Source organism: Zingiber officinale, chromosome 8A (genome assembly GCF_018446385.1).
Source record: "Zingiber officinale cultivar Zhangliang chromosome 8A, Zo_v1.1, whole genome shotgun sequence".
In the NCBI taxonomy this organism is placed as follows: domain Eukaryota; kingdom Viridiplantae; phylum Streptophyta; class Magnoliopsida; order Zingiberales; family Zingiberaceae; genus Zingiber; species Zingiber officinale.
The window spans coordinates 25,153,292-25,173,034 of NC_056000.1; the positions used below are offsets into that span (position 1 = coordinate 25,153,292).

Genomic DNA, 19,743 nt, shown 5'->3' on the forward strand with positions numbered 1-19,743 from the left:
ACTCGTTGTTCATTTTTATTTATTTAATTAATTTTATATGAATGAACATAAATAAATACATCAAACATGATCGATTGGTTTTTTTATACACGGGGACTGGACAATAGTGTTTTAGTAATAGTAGTAACATATATAAATAGAAAAAAATAAATTTCCAGAAGACCTTTTTCTAATGTTTTTATTATCACGCCGAATGCATGCTCTGTGTTTTTTTTTGAGGCTATAAATGATAATCTCTATTTTGTAGGGGCCAAATTGATTAATAAATGAGCAATTAATTAACTGGAGATTAGAAAAAAACGAATTTGGAAAATCTTCGGAATTGGAAGATACCGCGGCGACGAGATGGAGAACCGATGCTTCCCATCGCTTCTCCTGCTATTCTACCTCTCCTTCTCCATCGTCGATCCAGCCTCCGCCTTCCTTGATCCTGCTCTCGGAACCACTCGCGTCGTCTTCCAGGTTCCGTTTTCCCTCCTCGCTTGCAATTTTTCATGTTGTTAGGGACAGTGGGCAGATCTTGATCTTAACCACAATCTTCTTTTTCTTCACTCAGTATACTTACGATTATATTGTCTCTTTGTGTTGGAATAGTCGACTGTACTAGGTTAGCTAGTTGTTTCGTCCATGCATTTGCAAGTTCTCGCCGATGACATTGATGGAAGTTCCTTGATTTATGCCATCAAATCAAATAATGAACTTTTCCTTTTGTTCAATTCCTTAATGTTCATTGTGGCAAAAAGTGAATACGCTTGCTCTCAGTGCTCCCGTCAACTCGTCTGAAGGCCAACACGAAGGAGGTAAATCAGGGGCGGCTACTAGCCTTTGGAATAGTGACTAGCCCATAAGGGAGGTATTTACCTCGGGTTTGTCGAGATTCGAATCTCAGACCTCATTGTGGCAACACCTCATGCGCTAGCCACTAGACCCATCCGAGGGGACCAATTCCTTAATGTTCATGATCTTATATAGCTTTGCCTCAGATTGTTTCGAGTACAAAGTGTTCATGATATTCAACAAGAGGCCGATACAGACTATTCTGATAGATACACGCGTATGGAAAATATTACCACCGTTTGAATCGTTTTGCCCTGACATCCATTCCTAAATTAATGAATGTTACGCTAGTCTTTCTTTATAGATAATTAGAATGATGTGGTGATGAGATAAGGGCAGTAGAAGGGAGGGCATTGGGGTTATTTCAAGTTTCTAGGGCTTCGGTTTTAAAAGGGGGCACTGTGCACGGGAGGAAGGGGAGGTTTTTTCTCCGCCGTCTGCCAAGGAGGACTCTCCTCCTTTTGACGCCCTGCGCCGGCGATGACGAAGCTGCTGACACTTCCTTCCCCTTCTCCTCTGCCCTCTTACCTTTAACCTCGTCACTCCAGTGTCGCCACAAGGAAGGGGAGGGCGTCCTTTTGCCGCCGCCAGCTCCGCAGACGGGAGATCTCCTCCCGGCAAAAGCCTCCAGCCGACACCTCTGCCATGCGTATCAATGCCATCCTCACGGGGACTCCAGCCGTCACTCCCCCTCTTCTCGTCGACGCATACCTCCGCTGCCCTGCTGCCTCCAGCCCTCTGGACGCCCCGATGCTTCCTCCAGCATGTGTCGTCGTCGCCTTCGCCGGTTGCCGCCGCCTCCATGCGCCGCAGTCGCCCCTACACACTGCGACCAGCGGGCTTCGCCGTCGGCAAGCACCATCGCCCCCAGGGTTCGCTGATGCCCCCTCCAGCGAGTGCTGCCGCCCCCAGTGGGCGTCGCCTCCGCCTCTTGCAGCCATTGTCGTTGCCTCCGGTAGTGGGCAGCTGCCTCTGACAGCGGTTAGCCCCCTCCACCGGATGACGCCGCTTGTACTATTTGTCTACGTCGGTCGTCGAGCCTGGAGGGTCTTTGGTCGGTGAGCCGATGCAGTTCCGTCTGTCGGGCCGTTGTGCTCCGTTATTTGCACCGTTATTATATTTGTGCGTTACTAGTGTTATCTAGCCTACATGCCGTGTACTGGCCTGCGAGCTGCTGTCGTATCCAGCCTGCGTGCCGTCTTCTTGGATCCTTGTTGCACTGGATTCCCTGTCGCCGCTTTCAGGTCCGGCTCCTAAGTGGACTCACACTCATCCACTCGTCCATGCCGTGGCGACTTGATCAGTACCACGGTCAGCTCACCGATCCATCCGAGGGCGCCCCCAGGGCCAGGGTACGTCATTATACCTATCTTGCATTTATTTCACTATTCTATTATTGTCTGGTTGCTTACATATTCGTGGGACCCGCCTCGAGCATCGAGGTACCAGGGACCGCGGTAACCCGGTCGCTAGATACAAGAACGGTTGACCAGAGGAGAACTTCTGACGACTTGGTCAACACAGAATATAGCTCACCATCCAGGTTATGGAGGCGCGGTCAAGCTTCTAGACACGATACACCGGCATGTTCGTCTTTTCGCCTCCCGACAGGATCAATTTGGCGCCGTCTGTGGGAACGCAGCTGGTCGGGAACGTGAAGATGGACGACGCCGGAAAATTCTACCATCCTCATGATCTCGGTCAGTTTTTGCGTTATCTTTCCTCTTTCAGTTATATGATCTGCCCTAGTTCCTCGATCGAGGACCCCCGCGCCTATCGGGCGGGTGTATATTAGCCGAGCCCCGAGCTTGTTGACGAAGACCCCGCGCTGATCGGTCGGGTGTATATTATCCGAGCTTCGAGCTCGTTGACGAAGACCCCGCGCCGATCGATCGGGTGTATAATATCCGAGCCTCGAGCTCGTTGACGAAGACCCCGCGTCGATCAGCCAGGTGTATATTATCCGAGCCCCGAGCTCGTTGATGAAGACCCTACGTCGATCGGCCGAGTGTATATTAGCCGAGCCCCGAGCTCGTTGACGAAGACCCCGCGCCGATCGGCCGGGTGTATATTAGCCGAGCCCCGAGCTCATTGACGAAGACCCCACGTTGATCGGCGGGTGTATATTAGCCGAGCCCCGAGCTCGTTGATGAAGACCCTGCGCCGATCGGCCGGGTGTATATTAGTCGAGCCCCGAGCTCGTTGACGAAGACCTCGCGCCGATTGACCGGGTGTATATTATCCGAGCCACGAGCTCGTTGAGGAAGACCCCGCGCCGATCGGCCGGATGTATATTATCCAAACCCCGAGCTCGTTGACGAAGACCCCACACCAATCGGCCGGGTATATATTATCCGAGCTCCGAGCTTTGTCAGGGACTCCCGCGCCGATTGGCCGGGTTTGAGTTATATTAGAAGACCGGCAAGCGGCGACGTTAAACTCTAGAGTCGAACCAACGACTATAAACCCCCCGACCTGAAGACCGTCGAGCGGCGACGTTAAATTCTAGAGTCGAACCGACGATTATAAACCCCCCGGCCTGAAGACCGTCGAGCGGCGACGTTAAACTCTAGAGTCGAACCGGCGACTTTAAACCCCTCGGCCTGAAGACCGTCAAGCGGCAACGTTAAACTCTAGAGTCGAACCGACGACTATAAACCCCCCGACATGAAGACCGTCGAGCGGCGACGTTAAATTCTAGAGTCGAACTGGCGACTATAAACCCCCCGGCCTGAAACCCGTCGAACGGTGACGTTAAACCCCCGTCTTCACGAACTAGTTTATCGGATATTCTTTCTCCCCCCTTGGGGTCTAGCGGTCTCCACTGGTCTCAGACCAGCTTCAGTTATTTCATCTTCCCCGTTCGAGGTCGAGCAGTCGTCACTATCAGATATTACATCTCCCCCGTTCGGGGTCGAGTGATTATCATTGGTCTCGAACCAGTTTATCAGAGCATCTATCTCCCTTGTTCGGGGTTGAGCAACCTTCACCAGTCGTGGATGAGCACATCATATCTTCTATCTCTCTCGTTCGGGATCGAGCAGCCTTCACGAGCATCTATCTCCCCCGTTCGGGGTCGAGCAGTTCTCACAAGCACTTAACTCCTCCGTTCGGGGTCGAGCCATCTTTAATGATCACGGACAAGAGTGCCCACTGGTTTTGGACTAGGATATCTCACGGGCTCTAGGTCCGCTCGGCTAAAGACTTTCGCTTCCATGCGCCTTCGATTCACGGGCTACACCCCAGTTCAGTCCACGTGCGATGTGCTCGTCTGGCTCACGACTTTCGCTTCCATGCACCTTCAATTCACGGGCTACACCCCAGTTCAGTCCACGTGCGATGTGCTCGTCCGGCTCACGACTTTCGCTTTCATGCGCCTTCGATTCACGGGCTACGCTCCAGTTCAGTTTACGTGCGATGCGCTGGTTCGACTCATGACTTCCGTCTCTGCGCATTCGATTTCACGAGCTATGCTCCCGTTCGATTTTCGGGCTCCTCTCCTGCCCAGCGCTGCTTCACCTCTTGCTCGGTATTTTTCCTTGCGCGCACTTGACGTTCGCCCGATAGTTTGCCTGGTAGCAGCTCGGCCCTATCTTTTGTCGCTCGGTCGACGCTTTGGTCTCTTAGTCGCATTTTACGGCAATGCGATCGTCATTTTATGATTACCCAGTCGGCATTCTCTAGGCCACTCATTCAGCACTCTCATAGTCATCCGACCGGTATCGCTTAGTCGCCCGTTCGGCCAGACACTTGAACTACTTGGTCGAACGCTCGACATTCGCTAGATGGTTCGGTTAGCATTTTACAATCCTTTGGTTGACATTTTCTCAGTCGCCCGTTCGACATCGCCTACTCGTTCGCTCGGCCCGCTGGTTATCCCACGGGCCGCTCGGTCTACTATCATTTTACTTGTCACTCATTCGACATTATTTTCGTCGTGCACCCGGTATAGTCATCACTCACAAAGATGTTTTCGTTGCTCCTTCGACATTTGCACGGCATCTCGCTCGGTATCTGTCCGATTATCGACTTAGTACTATTTCTCATAGTCCGCTCGACATCACCTGTTCGCCCGGTCTACTCAGCACCTCGCTGGTCGCTCGGTCTACTATCATTTTACTTGTCACTCATTCGACATTATTTTCGTCGTGCACCCGGTATAGTCATTGCTCACAAAGATGTTTTCGTTGCTCCTTCGACATTTGCACGGTATCTCGCTCGGCATCTGGCCGATTATCGACTTAGTACTATTTCTCGTAGTCCACTCGACATCACCTGTTCGCCCGGTCTACTCGACACCTCGCTGGTCGCTCGGTCGACAATCGTTTTACTTGTCACTTACTAGACATTCTCGCAGTCCGCTCGGCATTGTCTCCATTCCTCATGAGGCACTATACAGCGATTGCTCGTGTAACATTGTACGAGGAATTCAGGGATTGGATTTGGATATCGAGAGTGATTCAGTTTTGGTAATAGACTGTCCAGTCAGTCAGACTAACGCCTCCTTCGACTAGACTTGAAGGAGAGACTTGTGATGTGGTGATGAGATAAGGGCAGTAGAAGGGAGGGCATTGGGGTCATTTCAAGTTTCTAGAGCTTCGGTTTTAAAAGGGGGCACTATGCACGGGAGGAAGGGGAGGTTTTTTCTCCGCCGCCTGCCAAGGAGGACTCTCCTCCTTTTGACGCCCTGCGCCGATGACGACGAAGCCGCCGGCGCTTCCTTCCCCTTCTCCTCTGCCCTCTTCCCTTTAACCTCGTCACTCTAGTGTCGTCACAAGGAAGGGGAGGGCGTCCTTTTGCCGCCACCAGCTCCGCAGACGGGAGATCTCCTCCCGGCAGAAGCCTCCAGTCGACACCTCTGCCATGCGTACCAATGCCATCCTCACGGGGACTCCAGCCGTCACTCCCCCTCTTCTCGCTGATGCATACCTCTGTTGCCCTGCCGCCTCCGACCCTCTGGACGCCCCCGATGCTTCCTCCAGCATCCGTCGTCGCCGCCTTCGCCAGTTGCTGCCGCCTCCACGAGTCGCAGCCGCCCCTACACACTACGACCAGCGGGCTTCGCCGCCGGCAAGCGCCATCGCCCCCAGGGTTCGCTGATGCCCCCTCTAGCGAGTGCTGCTGCCGCCCCCAGTGGGCGTCGCCTCCGCCTCTTGCAGCCACTGTCGTTGCCTCCGGTAGTGGGCAGCTGCCTTCGGCAGCGGTCATCCCCCTCTAGCGGCTGACGCCGCTCGTACTGTTTGTCTACGCCGGTTGTTGAGCCTGGAGGGCGTTTGGCCGGTGAGCCGATGCAGTTCCGTCCATCGAGCCGTTGTGCTCCGTTATTTGCACCGTTATTATATTTGTGCGTTACTAGTGTTATCGGGCCTGCGTGCCGTGTACTGGCCTATGAGCCGCTGTCGTATCCGGCCTGCATGCTGTCTTCTTGGATCCTTGCTGCACTGGATTCCCTGTCGCCACTTTCAGGTCCGGCTCCTCGGTGGACTCACACTCATCCACTCGTCCATGCCGTGGCGACTTGATCAGTACCGCGGTCAGCTCACTGATCCATCCGAGGGCGCCCCCCCCGGGGGCCAGGGTACGCCATTGTACCTATCTTGTATTTATTTCACTATTATATTATTGTCTGGTTGCTTACATATTCGTGGGACCCGCCTCGAGCATCGAGGTACCAGGTGTTAGTTAGAGCCCTAGAGCCAATTATATGATGATTGTTGTATGAACTCGATGTATCATTTTCCTATATGTTTATAAAGACATTTCTTTTATGGTTATTATACTTACTTGTATTGGTGCCAAATAACTAAGTATAATAGCGTCTTTGAGTAGAAGGTTCTTATCTATATCAATCGATTGGTTGAATCGATAGTGAGATGATATAGAGAACATTACTCTTAATCATTTCTAATCGAGTATTAACATTCAGGGACAATGTTAATGCGATGAGACTAGCATGTAGGTCAACTCGATGACTTGATCTCATAAGTCATGGATATAGAGATATCAAGTTGACAAATGAGTATGCATTGGAGAATGTATACTCAATGACCCGCCATGAGAAAGTATCATGGATCGTTATATGAGTGTCATATACTTTCTCATGTGGCTATTAGTATGACTATTAGTCCTTGGACCTGAAGTCACCATGATTCCTTACATAAGGAGTTGCATACTTTGGCTTCGTCAAACGTCACCCGTAACTGGGTGGACCATAAAGGCGATTACTGGGTATGTAACAAATTATGCGGAGGGACGTGAGTGTTGGACCCCGTGGTAGTTTTGATGTGATCAACCAAGTTGGTTAGATCCTACGTTGTGTTTGATCCCTGTGTCTGAGTGTGCAGGAACTTAGGAGCACAGGAAGTCGAGCGGAAGACGCAGCTAGCGAGAAGGACGACACGGGAAAGGAGTCGACGGGCTCGGTGCGTCCGAAGGACGAGAGAGCTGCGGAAGAGTACTCCGGTGGGCGTGAAGAGCGTGCACGGCGTTCGAGGGAGGTTAAGCTGGGACGGAAGGCTGCTCGAGGAGAAGGCCGGGAATTGGGTTCGGGTGAGCCCTATTCCGGTTGGCCGCAATCAACCAAAAGATCGGAGCATCGGAAGCCAACGCAAAAGAGCTGGAAAAGAAGCTGTGCTGGATAAACAGCTCAAGGCGCCTTCAAGCTGCCTTGAAGGCGCCTTCAAGGCTGATGAAGGCGCCTTAAGCCTGGTCGAACAGACCGTTTGCGCAGCGAATAAAGTTTTATCCGCTGACTGAGCTGGAGGCACCTTAAACCTTGTTGAAGGCGCCTTGGACCCTCGGGATAGGATTTCCAGGACCTATATAAAGGCTCCTGGAGCTAGGAAATAATTGACAACTCAAGCAATCAATTGTGTAGCCATTCCTAGCAATAGTTCTAAGCTTCCAAAGTGTAAAGGCTTCTCCGCCTTCAGTAAAGGAGATTCTTTTTAGTGCGCTTCTCATTGCCCTGGATTAACAACCTCCTTGGTTGTAACCAGGTTAAATTCTTATTTTTTTTTTCTGTTTACTGCTTTATTACTTTACTGTTTCTTTTCTGTTTACTATTGCACTAATTGAGTTGAAAGTACGAGGAAGGTATAGTTTATTTTTTGTTTTCAGCAATTCACCCCCCTCTTGCCGGCCTCCGTTGCACCTACAATTGGTATCACAGCCTGATCGCCTCAGAAGGATTAACCGCCAACTGAAGCACTACGATCAAGACGATGGCCGGAGCGAACATCCATCCCCCGAAGTTCGACGGAGACTTCGCCACATGGAAGCGCAAAATGGAGGTATTTTTTAAAACTGAATTTGACATTCTTTTAATAATGAAATATGACTATGCAGTTCCGAAAGATAAGGAGGAAAACACTTGGACAAAAAAGGAACAAGCAGATTTCGTCGCCAACGGAAAGACTGAGTTCCACCTACTCAGCGTTCTGCCGCCTCAGGAGGTAAATCGGATCGGAAGCTACGACTCCACGAAAGATCTCTGGGAAAAATTCCTAGAGCTTCACGAAGGTACCTCCGAAGCAAAGCTAGCGAGGCGCGACATCCTCCGGACCCAGTTGACGAACCTCCGGATGAACCAAGGCGAGAAGGTAGCGCGACTCCAAGTGAGGATCAAAGAGCTGATAACTCAACTCAACAACCTTGGAGAAGAAGTAACGAACCGGGACTCGATCCGGTACGCGCTCAACGCCTTTCCGAGAACTCCCGATTGGGCTTCCTTAGTAGATGCGTACTACATCTCTAAGACTTTCGAGATAAGTACCTTAGAACAATTGTTTTCGACTTTTGAACTTCACGAATCTCGAGTTGCAGAGCCTACTGGAGTAGAGAAAATCAGTCAGAACATTGCCCTAAAGGCAAAAGTAAACGGTTCTGACTCCGAAGCCTCGGTCGACGAATTCGAAGCGGCGCTACTGGTAAGACGCTTCAATAAGTTTTTCAGTACTAATAAATTTAAATCGCAGAGGCATCATCGAAAGAAGAGGACGGTTCGTTGCTACAACTGCAACGAAGAGGGGCACATCAAAGATGACTGCCCAAAACTAAAGAGAAAGGAGAAAGAAAAGGAAAAGTCAAAATACAAGAAACCAAAACCCTCCAAGCACAAGAACCTGACGGCTACTTGGTCAGATTCGTCATCCTCTGAGTCAGACATCGAAGAATTCTCGGGGTTAGCACTAATGGCGAACCATCAACCGGAAGAAGACTCAAGCTCAGACATGAGCATGGATGAAGGGGGAGGTTCATCAGAAGAGGAAAGCTGTGAAGGGGGAGCATCACCGAGTCAGGTAAGTAAGGTACGCAATCTAACCCCAACTCAGTCTTTTCGCTTTATTAAACCACTTTCTAAAGAGTTAGATCAATTAGAAAAAGAAAATGAGCATTTAAAATTAGAAAATGCAAAGTTGAAAAATGAAATTGAAAGTTTGAAACATGATGCATGCTTAAATAAATTTTCAAACTCAAAATTAAGAATTTATGGAAAATTGAACTGGTACATTAGAAACTATCAGGGTCAACTTAGAAAAATGCCCAAAATTAATATACCCCCTAAATATCTGATTAATCCAGTAGGAGGGAACCTCTATTGGGTTCCAAAATCTGTGCTAAATTAATTTCTTTTAAGTTAAAAGCTTTAAAGAGAGAAAATTAAATATTTTCTTTATGAAGGCTTTGTCTAAGGAAGTGGTTATTGCTCCAATAACCAAGAAGGCATAGTGCCTCGCCACGATCTGGAAGCTGAAATATTGAAATAAAATAAACAAAAAATTTCTTTTACTTAGAAATTTTTCTTGAAAATTCTAACTTAAATTTTTTTTTTCATTTTAGTTAGAAATTTTTTCCTGGAGAAATTCCAAAAAAAAACTTCATTTGGCTTAGAAATTTTTTTTTTGGGAACATTAAAAAATTTATTTTTTTTAATTTATTTTTGCTTAGAAAATTTTTCTGAAAATTCAATTTAACTTAGAAATTTTTTCTAAAAATTCATTTTTGCTTAGAATTTTTTCTACCTTAATAATTTGCTTAATATTCTCTTATTGCTACCCTATTTTTTGCTGTGATCAAAGGGGGAGAGAAAGGTACAAGTTTAGGGGAAGTTAGGAAAATTAAAAATTAATTTTTTTTTTACTAAAGTGTGTTGCAATTTTATTTATTACAAATTTATGCTTAATTATGTTAGTTTAGTAATTTCCTTTAAAATTACTATTTATGTCTATTTTAACCCTAATTTGAACTTGAGTTGATGCACATCAAAAAGGGGGAGATTGTTGGACCCCGTGGTAGTTTTGATGTGATCAACTAAGTTGGTTAGGTCCTGCGTTGTGTTTGATCCCTGTGTCTGAGTGTGCAGGAACTTAGGAGCACAGAAAGTCGAGCGGAAGACGTAGCTAGCGAGAAGGACGACATGGGAAAGGAGTCGACGGGCTCGGTGCGTCCGAAGGACGAGAGAGCTGCGGAAGAGTACTCCGGTGGGCGTGAAGAGCGTGCGTGGCATTCGAGGGATGTTAAGCCGGGACGTTAGGCTGCTCGAGGAGAAGGTCGGGAATTGGGTTCGGGTGAGCCCTATTCCGGTTGGCCGCAATCACCCAAAAGATCGGAGCATCGGAAGTCAACGCAAAAGAGCTGGAAAAGAAGCTGTGCTGGATAAACAGCTCAAGGCGCCTTTAAGCTGCCTTGAAGGCGCCTTCAAAGCTGATGAAGGCGCCTTAAGCCTGGTCGAACAGACCGTTTGCGCAGCGGATAAAATTTTATCCGTTGACTGAGCTGGAGGCGCCTTTGACCCTCGGGATTGGATTTCCAGGACCTATATAAAGGCTCCTGGAGCTAGGAAATAATTGACAACTCAAGCAATCAATTGTGTAGCCATTCCTAGCAATAGTTCTTGTTGGGACTGAAATGTAGCTAGAGGGGGGGGGGGGGGGAATAGCTCGTCGCGTGCTAGGTGCTTGTTGTGGCTTATTTCTTCAGAAATGCACAGCGGAAAATACAGAAACAAACTACACAATGCTAACAAGGATGATTTACTTGGTATCCACCTCACAAGAGGTGACTAGTCCAAGGATCCACACCTACTCACGCACCCTCCACTATGAATAACTCTCCTTTATAGTAACTACCAAAGGCGGAGAAGCCCTACAACACTCTCAATACAAGAAGAAGAAAGGAAAATACAAGATAAGCAAAATCTTACAAGATGTACAATAAAAACCCTAACCCTAACTTCTTCTTCTTGCTTTTAATCCGCCTCTTGACTTGGAAGAGCCTCTAAGAATCTTCAAGAACTGGCGATCTGGAGCTTGGAGAGCGTTGTAGAGTTGCTGGTGAAGATCGGAGATGAATCGTGTAAGCACTGCTGAAGTTCTCGAACGCCTGCAGCTATAAACGACGCCAACGGTCAGATCCCGATCGATTGGATTGCTCCCAATCGATCGGGGAGGCTTTGGATCGATCCACTGATCGATCCAGAGCGCCTCTGTGCTCTCGGAAAATGCCTGGATCGATCAACGGATCGATCCAGGGCTTATCGCGACAAATCGCAACTTCCCAATCGATCCACTGATCGATTGGGCCCTTTGGATCGATCGATTGATCGATCCAGCAGGCTACTGTGCGCTCGCGATTGCCTCCCAATCGATCCACTGATCGATCGGGACGAAGGCTTCTCGCGGGGACACCCCAATCGATCGGCCGATCGATTGGGCTCCAGCCAATCGATCGGCCGATCGATTGGGCTCCAGCCAATCGATCGGCTGATCGATCCAGCTGCTGGTTTTTGCCCAAAACCAAGTCCCAAGCCCCCAAACCAACATCCGGTCAACCTTGACCTATTGGTTCATCATGCCTAGCATCCGGTCAATTCCTTTGATCCACTTGGACTTTTCCTCATCATGCCAAGTATCCGGTCACTCCCTTGACCTACTTGGATTTTCACCAGATGTCTGGTCAACCTTGACCCATCTGGACTTTCCCCATGCTTGGCTTCACTCACCAGGACTTCCAACTGCCTAGCTTCACTCACTAGGACTTTCACCTGGCTTCACTTACCAGGATTTTCTCTTTGCCTAGCTTCACTCACTAGGTTTTTCACCTGGCTTCACTCACCAGGATTTCCTTCTGCTTGGCTTCACTCACCAGGACTTTCAAACTGCCTAGCTTCACTCACTAGGTCTTTCACCTGGCTTCACTAACCAGGACTTTCTCTCTGCCTAGCTTCACTCACTAGGTCTTTCACCTAGCTTCACTCACCAGGGTTTCCTTCTGCCTGGCTTCACTCACCAGGACTTTCAAACTGCCTAGCTTCACTCACTAGGTCTTTCACCTGGCTTCACTCACCAGGACTTTCACCTAGCTTCATTCACTAGGATTTTCTCTCTGCCTAGCTTCACTCACTAGGTCTTTCACCTGCTTCACTCACCAGGATTTCCTTTTGCCTGGCTTCACTCACCAGGACTTTCAAACTGCCTAGCTTCACTCACTAGGTCTTTTACCTGGCTTCACTCACCAGGATTTCCACCTGCCTAACATCCCAGTTAGGACTTCCCAGTCAAGTATCTGGTCAACCTTGACCTACTTGACTCTTCTCCAACCAAACTGATCAGACCCTGATCAAAGGGGAATTGCACCAAACAATCTCCCCAAATGAACAACTGCACCTTCACTTGTCCATATCATCGAAGTCTTGTATTGTCAAACATCGAAACACAAACCAAGACTCAAGCTTGGTCAACCAGGTCAGCCTTGACCTGAGGGATATTGCACCAACAGTTCTAAGCTTCCAAAGTGTAAAGACTTCTCCGCCTTCAGTAAAAGAGATTCTTTTTAGTGCGCTTCTCATTGCCCTGGATTAACAACCTTCTTGGTTGTAACCAGGTTAAATTCCTGTTTCTTTTCTGTTTACTGCTTTATTACTTTACTATTTCTTTTCTGTTTACTATTACACTAATTGAGTTGAAAGTACGAGGAAGGTATAGTTTATTTTTTGTTTTCAGCAATTCACCCCCCTCTTGCCGGCCTCCGCTGCACCTATAGTGAGTGATGTAGATGAGATCTATCCCTCTTATATGACGGGAGTGACATCATTATTCTTGATAGAGTGAGACCACTAAGTGTATGACCATACCCAAATGAGTCAATATGAGATATTGAGCTCATTTGATTAGAGCGAGTCTACTTGGAGTTCAAGATTTAGATTGATTAGAGGATGACATGGACTATGCCTCACATTGATCAATTTAGATGTCAAGGATAGAAGGACATTGTCACATATTGTGAGAGTCACAATTAGTAGTCACAAAGGTGATGTTGGATCTCAACATTCTTGTAACTTGGGTAGTAATGATGTGTTGTTAGATACCGCTCATTACTTATGCTTCTAAATGGGTTTAGGAGCATTGCCAACGTTACAAGAACCTATAGGGTCACACACAAAGGGCAATTATATGGAGATTAGGTTCATTTGATGAACCAAGAGGATTAGGTTCATGTGATGAACCAAGTTGGATTAAGAGTAATCCAAATTAAACTAATTGAGTTAGACTCAATTTGATTCATATGTTAAATGAGTCTAATTTAGACTTGGACTCATTGAGTCAATTTAATTCAATGAATAGAGATTCATTAAATCAAATTGACTTGAACCAATGGTTAGATTTGATCAACCATGGGAGATAAGAGGTCAAGTTTGACTTGACTTGAGATGGAAGATGAAAGGTCAAGTTTGACTTGACCAATGCCACATCATTTGTGTGTTGGCATAAGGTGGGCCAATGATGAAGTTCCACATCATCAAGGTTGGCTTATGTGTGTGCCACTTCATGAGGGAGACCAAGAGCCATGACTCTTGGTATCCCATTGAGGTTTATAACCTCTCCATGAAGTGGCCGGCCACTTGATTGCAAGTGAATGCAATTGTGTGCTCATTCACTCCTTCTTCTTCCTCATCTCTTCCTCTCCTCTCTCCCTCTCTTCCTCCATTGTCGTGACCTTCTAAGGGTGCTAGCACACTCTTAGTTGTGTTTTTCTCCACCTATTGTTCGTGTGGATACACATAGAGGAGTGTACGTTTGACACTCTCGTTTGACACCTATTATTTTTATGGATTTTATGGGTATTTTTCTCGTAAAGGCGAAGCAACGAGTGTTTGGACACTTGTAGGCTTCGACTACCGAGAAACACCTTTCGAAACGGCAAGGTCTCGTCCAAAATGTTTTGGGACAGCGGCTTAAGGCGCTGTTAGATCGTCATGGGACACTCGTGAGACTCATTTCACGAGAAGGGTGCTGCCCCTAACCCCGTAAGGGGCATTGCCTCGCAATCGCGTCCGAAAACAGCTAAACGGGAACGCCGGGAAGTTGCAACTCATAAAATTATAAAAATAATAATAAAATTATAGAAATTTATGGAAATTACATAATTTAGAATTATGTATAATTTTGTGATGGTCATGACCCAAAGAACTCAATTTGATTGGAAATATGTGTTGTAATTCATAATATAGTCTGTGTGCCATTTTTTGTGTGATTGTGCGTGTTGTATTTGATACGCGACCTGCACGTCGTGCCTTTCTAATTTAATTCTTGTTGTAAATAGATTTTAGACTTGAATGTAACTCGAGTTTCAAATTTGTAATGTACAAAAATGAAGCGGTGGAAGGTCCACTCGAGACGGAGTTACGAGGAGGGTGCGAGCAACACATGACGATCAAAGGGAGGAGCTTGAAAAAGTTGTTGACCCTAGATTGACTGTCCGATCTTCTCATTGGCTTGAGAAGATCGTAATAGGGTCATGACCTAATCAAAAATTTAATTAATTGCTTGCCATGTATGGATATAAACTTTATCGTAGTGAGATGATGGCCATGTATGGAATTGCTGATCATCTACAATGTCTAAGGATAGTAGTGGATCCTGAAATGAAAAATAGAATAGTCAATAGTAGGTATCTCTACGCTGACTATGTAGCTCATTTGTCAGCAATTCTGAGGAATTTTTTCCTTTGTTCTTGTTTTTTTTATTGCATTTGGAGCTATATGCTTATATGCAAGTTATTGAATTCATTATGATGGCTCGTTCTTGTTTTTTCTTTTATGATTAAACGATGGCTCTATAATAGTCAAATGGATCCATATCGAAATCGAGGGGATTCATGTTAGTTGAGTTTGGCAGGGTCATATGAACTATGAAGTATGGCACAAGTATATATCAGGTAACACAACATATATATTCGGGAGAGGAGAGTGATAGCAAGAAATCAACTTCAAGATGCTTATTTACTTTTCTATTGGTATAACAAAATGTAATACCAACTAAAAAGATGATAATTTGTGCATCGAGGAATAATCGACTGTTACTTCAAAGCTTTCAAGTATGGAAAAACATAGTTTTGTAGTTTTTCCCACCATTCAAATCATGTGGAATCGGAAAGGTGCTGCAGTTCTTGCATCAGAAAGGTACACCACCTCTTCTTCACTGGATCTTGTACCAGGGAGGTCCATTGCCTTCTCTACTAGGGTACTAGATGATCGGAGTAGAGTCGAGCCACAACTGGCAGGGCGATCCTCTCCCATCTCCGGCTACATGAGTGCAAGAAATGTTGTTTCAGTGCCGCCGAAACAGTTCTACCTCGTCGTTACTTCTTCTTGCACTCGAGGGCTGCCTCGATCGCTACTAGTTCCGAGTGGGGAACTCCTTTATCCACGCTGCTGCAACGGAAGCCTTTAACCAAGTGACCGTGGAGTAAAATTAGAGTAAGTTGTGATGGTTATGAAGTGATTAAGATTATGTTAATTGGTTTGGAATGTGTGCAGTGCTGGATCAACTATTGTAGATCCAATTTTAGTTCCAGCAGCAAGCACATCTTCGGATGTGGATCACCGACTGATCTTCCGGATTTGGGTGAGTTTGGTTTGATTTATGATGGCTAGTAGTTAGATCAAGGGATTAAATGATTAGATATGAGTGATCATTTGAATGAGTATGAAATTGGGTGAGTTTTGGAGATATGCATGTATAAATTTAATTATAGTTGTGGAATGGTTAGGAGTTCTAATTATATTTAGATGTGATCTGTTGCTTGGGTGGATATGGATATGTATTCTATTGTGTTGGACATTTTGTAATCTGTTGTTGCTTGGATAATTAGTGATTAATATGATTGATTCATGATGTCTAGTTGATTTAAGACATGGATTAAATGATGTGTTAATTGAGGATTAATTGATACATGATTGATTATAGTAGTTGGATTGTTAATTTATATCATGATGGATAATTGAAACATATTAACAAGAAAGGTTAACTAAATGAGTTGGATTAAATCATAAGGGGATTAGTGTGAAAGAAGTGTTCGATTAGTAAAGCGAAACAATGTATAGATTCCTAATCAGATTCGGGTTAAGTTAGCTAATTGGTTTATGATGGATTTAGCTAACTGGTTCCTACTTGACTAGTTATATTATACATATTGTGATTGCAGGACTCGGGTTCGGGACGAGCGTCTCGACGTGGGAGTACTTGACACGATCTACGTATAAAAGCGGGTACTTCTTGCTTTATCTATTTAGGACATTGTTCTTAGTGCATGAGCTATACCTTCGGATAGTTCTTGTATTTATCTTGACTCCATTTGTATTTTTCCTACGTTTGATACTTCCACTCAATCATTGAGCTACTCGTTTCTGTATTTATACAGTCTCTCATTGCTATCTATGATATTTAGCAGATACCAGACACCAGATACTAGATACTGGATATATAGATACCAGATACCATGTTTTCTTGCTTTGACTGCTATTTATTCATGTTTCTTACTGAGCATGCTGGCTTCATGTAGCATACCTGTTTTTGTTTATATATATATGATGACTGTTGCATTCTACGCATCATGTCATTGCATGCATGCCGACGACCATGCCTCCCTTGTGGTTGAGAGGGTCGTTAGCCAGGGTCGCACGCTCAACCACTCATGGGTAGTGGTAGCTGGAGCATGCCGCTTATCCTATTGTGCCCCCCCCCCCCACTCACACACTCATGGGTAGTGATAGCTGGAGTCGCGAGCAGCATGGACCCCCATCCCAGACGTAGCTATTCAACTACTATGCAACTGTCCCCTCGGCTACTCGAGAGTAGTGGTAGCTGGAGTGGTGTACAGTCTGTCACTGACCCGGTCTCTCGACCATACAGGGGTCATGGTGCAGAGGGATGAGCGGGAGTGACCATCCGTGCATACGCTGTTATTATTATATCTGCTGATTGCTTACTCATGCTGCTATTGTTTACTTATGTTGCTGTTGCTTTCTTATGTTGATATCCTCACATAGGTTGAGATATATACCTGAGATATGTGTTTAGACGTTAGTTTACTTATTGGTAGTATACCTCACATGATACCCTTGTAGCTATAAGCAGTATTGTAGCAGGTCTGAACTATTCCCGACCTTCCTAGCTTAGGATATGGTTACAGGTATGGACACTTATTATGATATCACAGTATCTACTATATTCACTACGAGACTGTATACCTTTGTATCTCTAGTTCTTTACTATACTCATGCACTATCTGTCTATTACCCGTTGAGTCTTTATACTCATCACTCCGTAAACTGGTTATTTCACCAGGTAGTAGGTAAAGGATTTATGGAGTCGCCTGGAGATCCTATCCGACAGTCTCATGTCACACCGAGCTTCCCGTACCATTAGTGCTTCTATATGTTTTATTTTGGTTTTGTAATTATTCGTGTACTTATATCTTTTATATGGAGTTTGGCTTTGTAGTATCTAGTATTTGGTTTGATGTGGTGGTTGTCGTGTCAAGCCGAGCCGGCTCGTAGTTGGTTGTATTGTGATTTTGTGATCGTTATTTGTGATTTCCGCTATGTTTTATTTTCAGCCGTGTGTGCTGTTTAATATATATATAACTGCGTGGTTGTGTTTATTTTTGTTCTAGCCGAGTGGGCTGATTATATAACTGTGTGGTGGTGTATATATTCCAGTCGTATGTAGCTGATGTATTTTGTATGTATGTATGTCTCAGATTGTCACATATACAGGGGAGATGTTGTTGAAATTTTTCGATAGAGACTCCTCGGGGGCGTGACATTATTTTAATGTTTGAATTAATTATTTCTGAATTAATTAATGTGTCTGAATTGATTTGGTCAATGTTTTGTTTGACTAAGTCACAGTTGACGTTGATTTAATTAAAGTCTTGATTGACTTGATCAGAATCTAGATTATTTTGTGGTTTTGAACTTGAATCATGTAAATTTAGATTATCATGTACCATATTTGGGATAATTTCATACTTATCTAAATTATCATGCATATTATTTAAACTACTACTGATAGGTGTATTTTGGTAAATTATACTAACATTAACCGCATCCCATAATTCAGTGGACTTTTTTATTGGATTTGACTTAAGTCCAGTTTTGATTTTGACTTGATCCTCTAGCTCTAACGACTCCTCGTGTAGCTTGATCAACTGGGTCCAAAGCTCATGTTTATTCTTGTACTTTTTTAGTCTGCATAAAATATTGTTAGGTAAAATATTACAAATAAGTTTACTTACATTTTTATTCAGTTCTGAGTCCCGAGAAGGTTTTCTCAATATTAGCAAATTATCAAAATTTAGACTTCCTAAGAACCATTCCATTTCTTGCCTCCAGTAGTTGAAATCTTCTTGATCGTATGGTGGTGGTTCGTGGATGCTCCGTCATTCTTGAATAGACATTGATATATTTGTAAAAAAAATAGATAAGAAACAATTTCCAAGACTTTGTCTTGGGATAAGCAATGTGGGAGATAAAGAAATATGCATGATTTTTTTTAAAAAAATCATAAATATTAATAAAATAAAAATATTAATAAAAAAATATTATTACAAATTTTATTAAACGTGATATTTTGTCAATACTAGCCAACAGTGAAAAAATGAAAATAAATTTTTTAAAATATTTTTGGAGGGAAAAAAATGAAAGGCGGTTGTACCAATTCAGAGCAGTACCTGCTCTGATACCACTTGTTAGATCATAGAGCTCGCTAGAAGGGAGTGAATAGCGATTTAAAATTCGTCATCGAGTTAGAGTAAACAGTGGAAAAATAAGAGCAAAACAATGATAACACGAACCGATTTTACTTGGTTCGGAGCCTTCGTCGACTCCTACTTCAAGGTCCGCACTCGTCGAGTGCTTTCGTTGGACAATTACTAATAGTTCACAAAATCAGATTACAAATGTAAGTACAAGAACTTTAGAGATAAAATACCGACAACAATATAAAAAAAACTTGAGTCGCTGGTTGTCGGAGAAGCTTCGTAGAGTCGTAGTGTCGCAGAAGCACAACATAGTAGAACAGTCGTTGGAAGACGTTGTTCTGAGGCTCCGTGGAGACCTTCTTTTATAGGCATGCTCCAGGTGTCCGGATCCCTTCCAGGCGCCTAGACCGTGACGTCGGCCGTCCAATCAGCGCTCGCTAAGTTGTCAGGATAATTTTTGCCTTCCAGGCGCTCGGACCGATTTCGGCGCCCGGACCACCTTTCTCCAGAAAGTCCTTTTCCTGCAAGAAAGTGTTAGTCTGAAGCAAAATAAAAGCTAAACTACCCTGCAAAACAGAAGTTATCACAATTATAGTAAAAGAGTAGTAATTAGATTCCGTCTCACCGAGACCGAAGTCTAGTCGCGATCTCAACTTAGATTCCCGAAATGGTTTTAAGTTGGATCGACGCCTACTGTTCCCTCGAATGAGGAACGCGTGCTCACCAAGTCACTCACCTCGAGTGACTTACCTTAACTTACCTGCCAGATGTCCGGTCAGCCCGTCGACCCGTTTGGACTTCGTGTCAGCTATCAGGTCAGCCCGTCGACCTAGCTGGACTTCATGCCAGACATCCGGTCAG

The 19,743-nt window shown here is 45.2% G+C and overlaps 1 long non-coding RNA gene across 1 annotated transcript; it reads left to right on the forward strand.

Moving 5' to 3' along the window:
* Positions 1–282: 282 nt before the first annotated feature.
* Positions 283–17,780, forward strand: LOC122008744. Its single transcript, XR_006119360.1, has 3 exons — positions 283–462; positions 16,324–16,387; positions 17,466–17,780. It is a non-coding gene; the product is annotated as an uncharacterized LOC122008744 (long non-coding RNA).
* Positions 17,781–19,743: the final 1,963 nt, after the last annotated feature.